This window comes from Erinaceus europaeus, chromosome 1 (assembly GCF_950295315.1).
Source record: "Erinaceus europaeus chromosome 1, mEriEur2.1, whole genome shotgun sequence".
Lineage (NCBI taxonomy): Eukaryota > Metazoa > Chordata > Mammalia > Eulipotyphla > Erinaceidae > Erinaceus > Erinaceus europaeus.
The window spans coordinates 81659402-81668720 of NC_080162.1; the positions used below are offsets into that span (position 1 = coordinate 81659402).

The window sequence follows — 9319 nt, forward strand, 5'->3', positions numbered from 1 at the left end:
GTGGAGTTGATGGAACACTTCCTCCATTATTTCGCGATGCACACCATATTCCCCTCTCTCAATGGTAAGAATACCTGCCACTCACTGCCCCATGCAGAGAGGATTCTAGCCTTTCTAGAAAGTTCATGTTGACCTACATAGTCATTGTTAGACACGTTGAGCCTCTCTTCTGTGCAGACTGGCTTACTGCAAATCCATGATTCCTGTGTGACCTCACGAAGGTCAGATTGTTGGGAAAGCAGGTTAAGACAATATGGTGTGAGGGGGCTTTCAGATCCTGGTGCATGATGATGGAGGACCTAGGCTGGGGGTGAGTTTTTTTGCAAAAAATTGAGAAATTTTACACTATTACCAATAACTATATTTACTGCAAACCATTAATCTCCCAGTAAAAGGAAGGAAAATACATTTGCTCTGTTTGCTTTTATGTGTCAACACACACACACACACACACACACACACACACACACACACGCACACACACGCACACACACACGACCTCCCCAAATAGCCTGAATCTAACAGCCTTCCACATCTAAGGTCAGCTGCAAATGCAATACTCATTGCCCTCATACCACACCAGCATCTCTGCCCTGCCCACTTGTGTTTATCTTTCAGCAAAGCTTGAAGAGGGTTTCCTGCTTCCTCTGCCAAGGGACATCAGCCTGAACAACTGGAACCTCCAAGTCCATAAGGTCAGTAAGAAGTGGGCTCTAAGGGTCCTGGGAGAACTGCTTCAAAGCAGGTGGCTTCTAAGAGAAGCCTGGCATCCTGGCCCTTTTAGAGGGAAAAAGGGGGGGGGCAGTGGTGGGACATCTGGTTGAGTACATATTACAACATGCAAGGATTCAGGTTCGAGGCCCAGTCTCAACCTGGAGGGGGATAGCTTTTCCAAGTGGTGAAGCAGCGTTGCAGGTGTCTGTCTTTTCCCTCTTCCTCTGTTTCCCCCTCCCCTTTGGATTTGTCTCTATCCAACAAATAAATAAAACAATTATTTTAATTTAGTATAAATGGCAGGATTTAAATTACATGGGATCTTCATATAGACAAATTCCCAGTTATTTCATTCAAGCATGTTAATTATTGACAGTGCATAAAACACTTTAACCAAGTGTGGCAGGAAGAGTGTACAAGGGTTCAGACTCAAAGCAGTACTTCTGGATTGAAAAGGCCAAATAAGCTCAGAGCCTCCTGTGCGGTGTGAGCATTCCCAGCTTCCTAAACACAGGAGCAAGCAATGGTCCTGGAGAAAAGCTGACCATGCCACCTAGTGGAAGAAATGTAACGGGGGCAGGCGCACGGTAGTACTATGTGCAAGGACTCAGGTTCAAGCAAGCCCCCAATCCCCACCTGAAGCAGGGACACGTCACAAGCTGTGATGGTCTGCAAGTGTCTTTCTCTTTCCTCGTTTCTCTATCCTGTCAAATAAAATGGGGGGAAATGAAAAAATGGCTGCCAGGAGCTATGGATTTGTAGTGCCAGCACCAAGCTCCAGTGATAACCCTGGAAGCAAAAAATAAAGAAAAAAGAAATCCTTAATTGGCTTTGATGGTTGTCTTCTAGAAATCAGAAGCATTCCTGGAGATAAGGGCAATTATTTTGTAATAGCCTCTAAGAACAGAGGGCTTGGTTTCTGCACCGATTGGGTTTTTGGTTCCAGTGAAACTTAGCTAGCTTCCCCCAGTAAGGCTTTCCCTTTTGAGGAGACAGCTCAGGAAATGACATCTCTCCCCATCCTACTTTCTTTCCCTCCAGAACTTCTTGCTCATAGGGGCGGACTTAAATCAGATTGTCGATCAACTGTTGGCTGGAGAAGTGGAAGCCACCACCACTGGGTCTAGCCTGCTCTTGTGAAGCCGAGGCTGTGGCCACTGACCCCTCTCCAACACTCCATCCTCATGGATCCTAATCACCAGGGAAGCCTGAGACAAGCCTGACCATGGGACACCCTCCCCACTACCTTCTGCTTCCTCCTTCCTGCACCGCCATATACCTTCTTTGCAGCTGCCCTCAGCTTTACTCTGGGCAATTCAATTGATTTCTCACTTTGCTACTAGAAGAAAACACATGAGCAAAGCTATCTTGTAGCCCAAAGTAACTTACCCAATAATGTAGTAGAACTAAGTTGTCCCGTCATTTGATGCCATGAGAGCAAGAATAGGACCCAAAAAAGCAACAATAACCACAATAATAAAACAAGGGCAACAAAAGGGGAAATTTATAAAAAAAAATATTTTTTTAAGGACAAAAATGGGTACCCAGCCTCTATACAGGTTACAGATGTATTCAACAAACCTTGTGATTTCCTAATGACTTGACTATTTCTAGTTTCCAACACTGACAATCTGTTGAGGTTTCTGTATTTCTTTTTTTTTAAATTTATTTATTGGGGAATTAATGTTTTACATTCAACAGTAAATACAATAGTTTGTACATGCATAACATTCCCCAGTTTCCCATTTAACAATACAACCCCCACTATGTCATTTATCATCCTTCATGGACCTGTATTCTCCCCACCCACCCACCCACCCCAGTCCTTTACTTTGGTGCAATACGCCAATTCCATTTCAGGTTCTACTTGTGTTTTCTGATCTTGTTTTTCAACTTCTGCCTGAGGGTTTCTGTATTTCTAACATACATTTTTTATGTTATTTACTAGAGCACTGCTCAGCTCTCATTTATGGTGGTTCTGGGAACTGAACCTTGCTTAGAGCCCAGAACTTCAGGCATGAAAGTCATTTGTGTAACTATCATGTAGCTGGGGGCAATGTCTCACCTTTAGAGCAGACTGAAGGTTCATGCCTGAGGTCCCCAGTTTGATCCCCTGTACTATATACTATATGTACTGGAGTATTACCCTGGCTTATCTCTCTCCTACCTTATAATTCTTTCTCATGTGTAATAAATAAATCTAAGCTTCTCTTTTCCTAAAAAAAATCTTATTTTAATGAGATGCAGAGGTAGAAGAAACCAAAGCACTGCTCAGCCCTGAGATTAAACTTGGGTCCTCTGGAGTCTCAGGCTTCAAAGTTCACACACAAACCACTATGCTACCTTCTCTGGCCCACAGTTAAATTTTCCATAAAAATCAAAATCTTACATTTTATATTTGTATGTTATATAACTATCTATAGATATTATATAAATAACATTTAAATTTTGAAAACTTTATCCCAGATGATAGTTTACTTATGGCAGTGCTAGGGCCTCACACATGCACAATCCCACCATTTTTAAGCTTTAAAAGATTTAGGGTGGAGTTGGGCGATAGTGCAGTGGGTTAAGCACAGGTGGTACAAAGCGCAAGGCATTAAGGATCCCCCAACTCCCTACCTGCAAGTGAAGGTCTGCAGGCGTCTTCCCCTCCTCTCTCCATTTCTGTCCTATCCAACAATGACATCAGTAACAACAATAACTACAATAAAAAAACAAGGGTAACAGGGAGTCAGGCCGTAGCGCAGCGGGTTAAGCGCAGGTGGCACTAAGCACAAGGAACAGCGGAAGGATCCCGGTTCGAGCCCCCGGCTCCCCACCTGCAGGGGAGTCACTTCACAGGCGGTGAAGCAGGTCTGCAGGTATGTCTCTCTTTCTCTCCCCCTCTGTCTTCCCCTCCTCTCTCCATTTCTCTGTCCTATCCAACAACAATGACATCAATAATAACTACAACAACAACAAAAAAAAAAGGGCAACAAAAGGAATAAATAAAAAATTTTTTTAAAAAGCTAACAAAAGGAAATATTAAAAAAAAAAGTTTAGGGGGACAAAGTGGGGGTGGGGGTGTCTGGAACAAGCAGAGAGACAAAACAGTATTCTGACATATGTGATGAAAGGCATCAAACTCAGGACTTCCTGCTTGAGTCCAAAACTTTCTCCATTGGGCCACTGGCAAATGTGGTGGTACAGACTGAATTCTGGGTCTCATGCATCCAAATCCTATGTCATCTCCTCAGCCAGAAGTAGTTTCAAGTGGAGCATTAACTCCAGCCCACCCCACCCTGTCACCAACTCCCTACAGCCTTAACTGTTCACCCTTCAGTTCAGATAGGCTCTAATTCTGAGCCTACCGAAAAATGCTCACCCCCTAGTCCCAACTATCCACCTCACTGCACTCACTGCTCCTGTGGGACAAACCTCAGGAGCATGTTAATAGCAGGAAAAGATCAAGAAATGAAAACAAGATCTGGACTGTGACCCACTTACATGATAAGCCTGGCTGGCACAAGACTTATTACTGATTTAAAGAACACAGAATAGGTTTGTAAAGTTTATTTGACTGTGTTAGTGGGGAGCAGCTAGTTACAAATTCAAGAGAAGAGCTCTTGGTAAGTCACTGCAAGCATGGGCACAGGGCATGCGGCTGGCCTTCCCTGCACAACAGCCTTTAAGCACACTGTTGTCAAGACTCATCCAGCTGAAGTGAATGCCAAGTCTCCAATCTCCAGTTCCAGCTGATTTCTTGAGCAGAATCAACAAATTGTTCCATGATGTTCTGAGCAGGCAACAGAGAGGAGCACTAACAATGCTTCATGTGATAGTCTCACTCTTCTTCCTGCCCCTCTGGTGTCACCAAAAGAATCTAAAACAAAGAAGTAAACCCAATGGTTTGCAATTCTCATCTACATACATGCAATCAACTTACTCTCTGGTTATGGCTTGCAACTCACCTTGCTTATGGCAAGATCTCAGTAAATGCTGATCCATGGCACCCGAACGATCACCAACTCATGACCTTGGCACTTTCTTCAATGGTCTCCAGATGCAAAGTTGACCTAGAAGTGAAAGATAGCAAGTAAGTTGCCACCATTTCCTTCCCCAGTTGCCATCACTGAGAGGGGCCCAAGATCTGTTTACCCAAAAAGGCTTTTTGAGGGGAGGAAGCTATATGACTTCACTGCTCCAGGCAACTTAGAGCATTCTCTAATACCAAGGCACCACCTGTACAGCAGAAGGGTCTGAACCTGAGCAGTGAGTGTGGTTAAAGGCTTTGCTATACCAGTGAGCCATCTCTCTAGTCTAAGACACACTAGACTAGTTTTTTTTTTAAAACACTAAATGGCTTTCTTATAAGCAATCCATAATGAAAGCAACCGGCCACGTAGAGTAATCCAGAGGGTGACCTGGAATCCATAGGACAGACAGCTCAGTGCCGCTGGGCCGACACCCAGTTTCCACCAAAGCTTGGCCAAAGGGAAAGGGACCCATCAAATTATTCAACACCTCTTCCCCACCTGCTATTATTTGACTGCCCAGGTCATCCTAATCTGTAAAGAATCATTCAATATGAGCCAGAGAGGGTTCACCCTTCCCCCCCCAAAAAAAAATATCCACAGGAGATTCTGGGGGTGGGGGATACAAAGAAACTTTCTTACCTGAGGCTCCAAAGTTCCAGGTTCAATCCCCTGTACCACCATAAGCCAGAGCTGAGCAGTGCTCTGGTTAAAAAAAAAAGTCGACGTAAGGTGGACTGCCTACAATTAGGCTAATGAGAAACAAGCCTGTAACTTTCTATTTGGACCTCATACCAATACATTCTGACAGTCCTCTTCCTTCGTCAGTAACCATACAAAGCACTACTCAGACTCTGGTGTGCTGGAACTGAAACACTTCTACTGACTCAGAAACTGAGAGGAGCCCTCCTAATTGCCCCAACATCTGGCACCGATGTTAATTTTCTTTCTCCATTTATTCATTACTATGGCTCTTAGAATCACAATAAACAACGTGTTCAAGAAAAAGAGTAAAGACAACACACAAGTATTTACATCACCGTTGTCTCAGATCATCCTACTTCCATAAATTCATTAATCAGAACCCATGGTTTACATGTATCCTTAAGCATTATCTAAATGTATTCCAGTATAAGGTCCAGATAGTAAGTGCAAAGACCAACTTCTGACAAGAGAATCCTTAAACTGAAAAGACAAAGCAATGCGCAGGGCTAGCCCAGCCACTATACCATTGACACCAGGAGGAGAAAAAAAAAAAAAGTGTGAGAAAGCTTCAGGGTTCAGAAGGGACAGGGGAGACCCTCCAAACACGGGGAAACGCTTTTGGCAGTTGCTCTCCCTGCACTATCAATGACCAGGGCACAGGCAGCCCGTGATCACTTTCGAATGCAGGTGCAGAAAAGGGAAACAGGAGAGCTGCCCGCAGCCTGAGAAAGGTTAAGAGCTGTGGCTAAGAGCCCAGGAGACAAGCTAGTGAGCAGATCTGCAGCCTCTAATTGCTGACTCAGTGACGATCATTTTCATCGGCAGAGGTGATTATTTCCAGAGATCACTCCTGACACTTGCATACACAAACATGAGCTCTACGGAAGTGGGTAGGAAACCACTTACCTGGGACTTCACAGTCCAGACTGAGGGCCCCTCTGATAGATGTGGAACAAGGGACATGATGTGCCTGCAGAGACGAGAAGCTAGCTTATGATCGGCCCACTTAACCTATCCAGCAAACTACTATACTAATCAAAAGGAGACAACTCGGAAAGGCAAACCCCACAAGATGGACTAGGAAGGGTGAGGCGGACAGCGTATTCACTATTATGCAAGGTGTTTATGTCTGAGGCTGATCACAAAATATCTTTTGGGATACTTGAGCTAAGCTTTTTTCATTAAAAATCAGGCACCCAGGCTGTGGCGCACTTGGTCAGGCACCCACACTGCAGTGCCCAAGGATCCAGGTTCAAGCCCCTGATCCCCACCTGCTGGGGAAAGGTTCACAAGTGGTGAAGCAGGGCTGCAGGTGTCTGTCTCTTCCCTTCCTTCTCAATTTGTCTCTATCCAATACATAAAAAGGCCTAAATAAAGTTTTAAAAATTATTTTCATAAAAATCATAACTAACTAAAGTCTTAGAATTCTGAAATAGTCTGCATCTCAGGGCAGGGTAAGGACCTAACATCAAGTCCCCACCTGCGGGGGGGGGGGGGTCAGCTTCACAAGTGGTGCAGGTGTGGGTGTGTGTCCTTTCTCCCTCTCATTTTCTCTAGAAATGATAGTAATAATGAATGAAGGGTGCCTGCAGGGTAAGATTAACAAGTGTGAAGCAATGCTGCAGGTCTCTCTCCACTATCTCCCTTGTCTCCTCTCAATCTCTATGCAATAAACATATTTTATAGCTGAGAAAAGTTTCACTGTGTAAAAAATAATAATAAATACTGAGACACTGGGATTACTGCCATGATCACCTTAAGATTGCCTCCTACTTGGAAGGGTTAAGTTTGAGTGGTCTGTATATGGGGAAAACCTTGTGACTTCTCTTTTCCTTGAATTACCAGTGACTGGGACAAAAGTAAATTTCAGTTTAGGGCAGAAAGGACACAAGGTTGCTGAAATTGGGAGACCAGTGAAAGACCACAGGTGTGGCTCAAGAAATAAGCCAGGCAGGAAGGACTGAGGGCTAAGAGACACTCAAAAGATTCGGGGGGTGGGGGGGTTATAACAGTGAAAGAAATGTGAGAAAGCTTCAGGGTTCAGAAGGGACAGGGGAGACCCTCCAAACACGGGGAAACGCTTTCGGCAGTTGCTCTCCCTGCACTATCAATGACCAGGGCACAGGCAGCCCGTGATCACTTTCGAATGCAGGTGCAGAAAGCAGGCAGGAGCCCAGAGCGGAAGCCCTACTTGGCAGTCTGCTCCCTGCCTAGACAGCCCAGGACCCCAAGGACTATCTCATTTCAAACAAGGTGGCACAGCTGGTAGTGCATAGGGACTTTCATAAACGAGGTCAAAAGTTTGATCCCAGAACCACATTCTGCCTTAGTAGTACTCTGGCTGCCTTCTGTTCAATTAAGAGCCAGGTGGTGGTGCACCTACCTGCTAAGTGCACAAGGACCCGGGTTCAAGCCCCTGGACCTCACCTGCAGGGGGAAAAGCTTCATGAGTGGTGAAGCAGGGCTGCAGGTGTCTCTCTGCCTCTTTCCCTATCTCCCACTCCTCTCTCAACTTCTGTCTCTATCCCACAATAAACAAAAATAAAATACAAAAAACCACTATGGGCTTGTAAACCAAGGTTACCTAAATGAACAAAAATAAACAAATAGTATTTTTTAAACGGTAGTCCGAGGGGTGGCACAGTGGATAAAACACTGGACTCTCAAGCATGAGATCCTGAGTTCGATCCCAGGCAGCACATGTACTAGACTGATGTCTGGTTCTTTCTTCCTCTCCTATTTTTCTCATCAATAAACAGTCTTAAATAAATGGGAGCTCAACCAGGTACGCCACTACTAGGACCCCCCAAAAAAGTCTTTTAAAATATTTATCAGGAGCTGGACAGTAGCGCAGCAGGTTAAGCGCACGTGGCACTAAGCGCAAGCGGCACTAAGCGCAAGCACCGGCGTAAGGATCCCGGTTCGAGCCCCCGTATCCCCACCTGCAGGGGAGTCGCTTCACAGGCGGTGAAGCAGGTCTGCAGGTGTCTGTCTTTCTCTCCCCCCCTCTGTCTTCCCCTCCTCTCTCCATTTCTCTGTCCTATCCAACAACGATGACAATAACAACTACAACAATAAAACAAGGGCAACAAAAGGGAATAAAAGTTAAAAAGCTGATCACTTTGACCCACGCTGTGCTGATTTTCAGCCAAAACTAGAAAGCCCTGTGCTCCACAGCTGTACCACCTTCAGGGTCGGCAGTAAATCCTAAAACGAGTCCACCGGACGATCTACTTTCGGTAAAAAAAGCCTCCAGCGTTCATTCGCCCCACAACATCCATGGGGCATGGAGTCAAGGCCAGAGGGGGAACCTGGGGGACCCTCAGGCCTGAGGGTCACGGGGCCCCTGAGACCCCCAGGCCCGTCCACACAAGCTGCAGCGCCCGCCCCACGTGTGTAGGGCCCCGCTCCCCGCCATGAGCCGGGCGCGCTAGGCAGAGGCGACCCCATGCCGAGGTCAGTCCCCTCCCGATGATCCACGACCCGCGGAGGCTCGGCTTGGGGCTGATCGCGATGGACTCTCCTCACCTCACAGTGGAGCGCAGACATGGACAACGTGGCAGAGACTCGAAGACGGCGGAAGGCAGAAAGTGAGGATGCACGCGGATTGTGGGAGCTGGAGCGCGACACTGGAGACACGCGACCAGGAAAATCCGCCCACTTCGCGCCGCCGGAAGTACAGCAGAGGCAGGACTGGGGCCTAGAGAAGCCTCTTCCGGGGCGGAGCCCGCGCATGTGGCCCTGCGGCGCCGCCTGGTGGCACGAAGGTCGTTTTTTGACTCTCGGTGATTTGCACATGTTCTGGGCTTAAGTTTGCTGTTCTGTGCTCTTATTGGTGATTTGTCGTTATTCTAAGGCCATGGTCACTCCTCCACACTAGAGGC

At 46.2% G+C, this 9319-nt stretch overlaps 2 long non-coding RNA genes and 2 other non-coding genes across 4 annotated transcripts; 1 reads left to right on the forward strand and 3 right to left on the reverse strand.

Annotated features, from left to right (window-relative positions):
• Window positions 1–2178, forward strand: LOC132541901 (uncharacterized). The gene is made up of 3 exons (XR_009553013.1): window positions 1–64; window positions 619–695; window positions 1756–2178. It is a non-coding gene; the product is annotated as an uncharacterized LOC132541901 (long non-coding RNA).
• Window positions 2179–4254: 2076 nt separating this feature from the next.
• Window positions 4255–9096, reverse strand: LOC132538099 (uncharacterized). Its single transcript, XR_009549505.1, has 5 exons — window positions 8964–9096; window positions 6342–6405; window positions 5373–5435; window positions 4668–4772; window positions 4255–4579 (listed from the first exon to the last, which is right to left on the reverse strand). It is a non-coding gene; the product is annotated as an uncharacterized LOC132538099 (long non-coding RNA).
• LOC132542831 (small nucleolar RNA SNORA71) lies at window positions 5992–6124 on the reverse strand. Its single transcript, XR_009553799.1, has one exon. It is a non-coding gene; the product is annotated as a small nucleolar RNA SNORA71 (small nucleolar RNA).
• LOC132542830 (small nucleolar RNA SNORA71) lies at window positions 7457–7589 on the reverse strand. The gene has a single exon (XR_009553798.1). It is a non-coding gene; the product is annotated as a small nucleolar RNA SNORA71 (small nucleolar RNA).
• Window positions 9097–9319: the final 223 nt, after the last annotated feature.